Genomic DNA, 5,776 nt, shown 5'->3' on the forward strand with positions numbered 1-5,776 from the left:
GCCCTGAAAAAAACCGCCATATGCAGCCAAGTACATGAAAATATAAAAATGTTACCGTTGTTAAAATATGGCAACTCCAAGAAAAAATGTTAGCAAAGTTTTGGATTTTATTGAGGTGTTAAAGCATAACAAATCTATATATATTTGGCATCGGCATAACCGTACCGACCTGCAGGATATAGACAACTTGTTGCTTTCACCGCACAGGGAACGCTGTAAAAAGAAAACCTGTAAGAAAGTGGCTGAAATACAGTAATTTTTCTGTAATTGCATTCTATTTAGAATTTTTTTACAGCTTCCTAGTAGTACATCATGTGGAAATATACAAAATGTAGCAAATATTACACCGCCATATGGCTCTATGAACGGAACAATAAAAAAGTTATGGCTTGTGAAAGACCAGGAGCAAAAATAGCGGCAGCAGGAAGGGGTTAAGAATAGAAGGTAAGAATTTTTTTTAATTTTTCCGGATCCTATTTGCTGCATCAGAGTCAAAAATTGGTTAAGTGAAGGGAGTATTAGTAAAGTCCATTGGAGATCTGTGGTTGTCAGATTATATAGTATGTGAAGAAGGAAGATGGATGGAACATATGGAAACCATACTATAGTCTGTGGGGCAGGTGGGGCATCGTACATCGTATTTATACATGATTATTAGCTGGCTTTTACAAGAACTTTTCTCACCATGTCCTATTTTGTGCCAATTACTTTCTCATCCCCCTCCTAATTGTGATGTTCTAAGACCTGGTTCACATCTACGTTTGGTATTCCGTTCGGGGAGTCTGCTTGGGGACCCCCGAACGGAATACTGAACATATTGACAAGCGGTGAGCTTATGAAAGCACAAGGACCCCATAGAATATAATGGGGCCCTTGTGTTTTCTGCGCGGTGTCTGCATCAGTCACGCGGACAAGAAAGTAGTTCATGAAGTACTTTTTCTCTGCGTGGAAAACACACGGACCCCATTATAATCTATGGGGTCCATGTGCTTTTATTGCTCACCGCATGTCAACACGTTTGGGGACTCCAAGCAGACTTCTGAAATGGCAGGGCTCCCAACCGTCTCAAATTCTGCGGGACATTCCCGGACTCAGGGTCCTGTCCTGCAGTCGAGGTATGTCCCGGTTTCAACTCATCTGCAGACACAGCTCCTGCTTCACCACTGTGCTCTGGGTGCAGAAGCTGTAGGCGCGATATGATGACGTCATTCACATCATTCACATCCCGCCTACAACTCAGTGACTGAGACTGCAGACAGAGCTGCGGGGGAGCGAGGGAAGGTGAGTATAAGTGTTTTTAATGTTAAACATTGAGGGTGAACATGCTGAGGGGGACATATGCAACTAGGGGCAGATGAAGGGCAAGGACGTGAAACTAAGGGCAGAGATGGAGGAGGACATGAAACTGGGGGTAGATGAAGGGGGACACAAACTGGGGGAGATTTTAAGGGGGGCATTAAACTGTGGGAGTAGCTGGAGGGGGACCGGTCTTCCTCTAGATGCTTCCAGTTTAATGTCACCCTCCAGCTACCCCTACAGTTTAATGTCCCCCTCTAGTTGCCCCCAGTTTCATGTCCTATTTCAGATGCCATTCATTTATTGTCCCCCTCCAACTACCCCCACTGTTTAATGTCCCCCTCCATTTGCCCCAGTTTCACGTCCCCCCTCTAGTTTCCCCAGTTTAAACTGGGGCACCAGGAGAGGAACTTAATACTGTGGGGCAGTTGGAGGGGGACATGTGAAGACATATAATGTACGGGTGACTGTAGGAGGATTATACTATGAAAAATGAATGAGAATGGGCGGAGTCAATGTAAAAGTGGGTGGAGCTAAATTTGCCATGTCACGCATAGCGTGCTGCACATTTTGTCCCTCTTTCTGGTCTTCAAAAGTTGGGAGGTATGCCAAACGGAATACTGAACGCAGATGTGAACCGAGCCTAAGTAACAATGATCAGGCCCTGCAGTACTGATCCCGGCCACCAGATGTCACTGCTGCCACTGCAGTCTGAATCCTCTCCTAGTACAGAGCAGCCTCAGTTAGTGCCTGCTGCTACTTGTAGTTCATCAGCTGTGATCTTCAAGGGAGAAATGAAAGCTATGTATATTATATTTATATGAAAATATAGAGTCCAGGATTTCATATGCTGTTCAGGATTCTAGAAAAGCTGGGTGACAACCACATGGGAGCTGTAATGGCAGCCAAGCAGGTTATAATAGAGCTGTAGAGAGATTGTAAGTGTCTAAGTGAATCTAAGTAAAACATTTTCCATTCTCAGCCATGTTTATTGGATAGTCTTTGTATAAAATGACACATTGTAGATCAGGCGCGCACAGTAAGGGATTTCCGGCGTGGACTTAGCCCCATGCACTTTGCCTCCAGGTTACGTTTATCTTACTAGCAGGTATAACAGCCATTATTAATTACATATAATAACTCAGCTACCTGGGTGCCAACCTGGATGTACAGTGCCAACACTCACTGGGGAATGACAGAGCTATCAGGGCAGTAGCTGTCACATGTACATGGAGTGACCAAAAATAACTTTATATTAGGCAATTGCTGAAAAACATGTCTGCTTTCTTCTTAAAAACACTGCCACACCTGTGCATAAGATGTGAGATCATACTTCAATGGAGCTGCAGTACCAGACATAGCCTGTGGACAGGTGTGGCGCTGTTTGTGGAAGAAAGACAACCTATATTCCTGATGCTGCACACCCATTATATGGATATGTCAAGGCGACTACCGCCCGACCGCTCAGGCCAATCAGTGACCTCAGTGAAATGGAAACGGGACGTCACAGCCGACAAGGACTTCCGGCAAAAGAAGACAGTGGAGCCACAGCCGTGGGCGTAACTAACATAGTAGCAGCTGCCACAGGGCCCTGGACATTAGGGGACCCAGCAGCAGCCACTACTGCTGCAGATTTTTTTTTTTCATAGGCCTAAATCCAGCCGGTAACGGGTCCTATTTACTTACCGATCCTGGCTCCTGCTCACGGCCACTGGTGCTTCTCCTTCTGCGGAGGCTGTGAACAGGAGCCACGATCGGTAAGTAAGGCCACAGGCCTGCGAACCCCACAAACACCATCATCATTATACTCGGGGGGTCTTTTCAGAGTATAATGATCAAAGGGCTAGGAGAGGGGAGGGAACATAAAAAAACAGTGTTACTTACCTCTCCTAGATCCCATAGGCTTCAGGCCTGCTTGTTGACGTCACAGACGTCACGTGGGTCGGCATCATTATGCGTCGCGACGCAGGGCCGGCTCAAGTGATGTCTGGTCCATCATTGAATATCCAGCACTAGTGGGGAGTGCGCCAGAGCAAAGAAGAGGTAAGTAACAGTGTTTTTTATGTTTGTATGTTCCCCTGGGTTTCAAATCATTATACTCTGGAGTTTGAAAAAAACTCAGAGTAAAATAATTGTTCATGGGCGGTCCACAATGGGGTGTAATACTGTGTGCAGGGGCCACTATGGAGCATAATACTGTGTGCAGGGGCCACTATGGAGCATAATACTGTGTGCAGGGGCCACTATGGAGCATAATACTGTGTGCAGGGGCCACTATGGGGCATAATACTGTGTGCAGGGGCCACTATGGGGCATAATACTGTGTGCAGGGGCCACTATGGGGCATAATACTGTGTGCAGGGGCCACTATGGGACATAATACTGTGTGCAGGGGCCACTATGGGGCATAATACTGTGTGCAGGGGCCACTATGGGGCATAATACTGTGTGCAGGGGCCGAGGACAATAGGAGGTTGGGGGGAGGGGCCTGACATTCATTGTGAATTATTCTGACCTCAATTAGAGACACACAGGAGCTTCTGATCTTTGCAGACATTTTTTTCCCTTGCATAAATGCTTCAACAATCATGGTGTTTTTCAAAGCATTATAGACCTGACTTCACCCAGAATCTACTACCTTGGTGAGTAGTCTGCCACAATATACTTCAGCGGACTCTCCCTATATCTTTATCTAGTTACCACTCATATATAGCTGCTAACAACACAATGCAGACCACATTAACCCTTTAGCTGGACTGTGAGTGGGTGCTCACTATGCAGTCCCTTATACTAAGGAAAATATACAAACACTTAATACCTTATTTCTGAAACCATCCTTACTTAATTTAATCCAACTAGCCATGAGTGGAGCCAGTTCCTGACCAATGAATACTATTCAGAAGTCCAGTACAACAACATTCTGACTTCAACAATTTGCTACAGCCTTTCTCCACAGCTCTACTTCTATCTCTTCTACTATCTTTTGAGCTTATTTACAAACTGACTGACTCTGTATCCCTCCCATTCTGTTCTGTGTGAATTCTTTTCTCTCCTCCTTCCCACTGTCTTATCCTGCCCCAAATTCCTATAAGACTTCCTCAGTACAACTTATACTGTATCTTATTCAATGGAGACTTTCAAGATCAGTTAGAGGATTCCCTCCTTCCCTTCCTGTCCTTTTTTTCCAAGATACAGCACACTATATATACTGTATCTAAATCAAAAGTGACTAATTAAGGTCAGATGGAGGGTTTTTAGGGATCACTATGTCCCTTTGGTACGTGACTACTTACTTTCCACAGAACACAAATGAGAAATACAACGAATGCACAACCACAACAAGTCAGCAGAACAATTTCAGCCCAAGTTTCCATCTACTTAACACTCATACAACATACTACTCTTAGGTTCTTGCAGAAAGCTTGAGATATTTATATAAGGAACATATGTGTTTATCTCACACTCGGACAGGAAAACAAAGTCCTTAGAAACACAGATCGGATTGGTAAGAAAAAAGTTCTTACCTTGCAGCGCTGACTTTGGATCTGTGGTCCCAGGAACTTCTGTAATCACTGGTTGTCCGGGAGATCAGCAAACCTTCTCCTTATTTCTCAAGCCCCACGTTGGGCGCCAGGTATGATAGGGACATATGGATCCCTCCGTATGTTGTAGAGGTCCTAAGTAGATAATTAATTAACAGGCCTAGATGGACTGCAGCCATCTTCTTCAGGCCTGGAGAACTGATTTAAGACACAAGATGGTGGTGTATCAAAAGAGTTCTAATTTTATTGTAAGAAAAAGGTAGTTTAAATACATTACAGACAAAGAGCTGGCTTGGCTATTCTAATCAGTACAACATGATTGGTTATAGAGATATAAGACAAGCCTGGCACATGGCTATTGGCTGAGGCTCATTATAATCTGCATCTCATTATAGCTTTCCACACTGGGATGGACTTTCCCATGAAACAAAGAAGGATTCAAAATACTTATGTGTGAGCTAACATCCCAGACTGTCTATATGTATATATCATGGCAAAAGAGATAAGATGACACGTTCCATAGACTCTGTGTCTATACACACTCTAAGTGACCTTCATATACTATAAAATATGACAGATACCATAAGATTAATACTTTTGTTGGTTATGTGTCCATACATCATGTAAAGGAGATAAGAGATATACAAAGTCAGCTGCATCTTCTCAAAATGAGGCCCTTGAGAGATAATGATTAGCAACCTATGCATTAACGTTCATTATCACATTCCTTAAAGTCTAACAAGGGGCCTCCTTGACTTAAGCAGAAAAATACATACTTATACAGTTTATATGTGAAAGAGTACAAGATGGCTGCCAAAATACAAAGATGGAGGACTTAACTCTAACAAGGGGCCACTATGGGACATAATACTGTGTGCAGGGGCCACTATGGGGCATAATACTGTGTGCAGGGGCCACTATGGGGCATAATACTGTGT

Source organism: Leptodactylus fuscus, chromosome 1 (genome assembly GCF_031893055.1).
Source record: "Leptodactylus fuscus isolate aLepFus1 chromosome 1, aLepFus1.hap2, whole genome shotgun sequence".
Taxonomy (NCBI): domain Eukaryota; kingdom Metazoa; phylum Chordata; class Amphibia; order Anura; family Leptodactylidae; genus Leptodactylus; species Leptodactylus fuscus.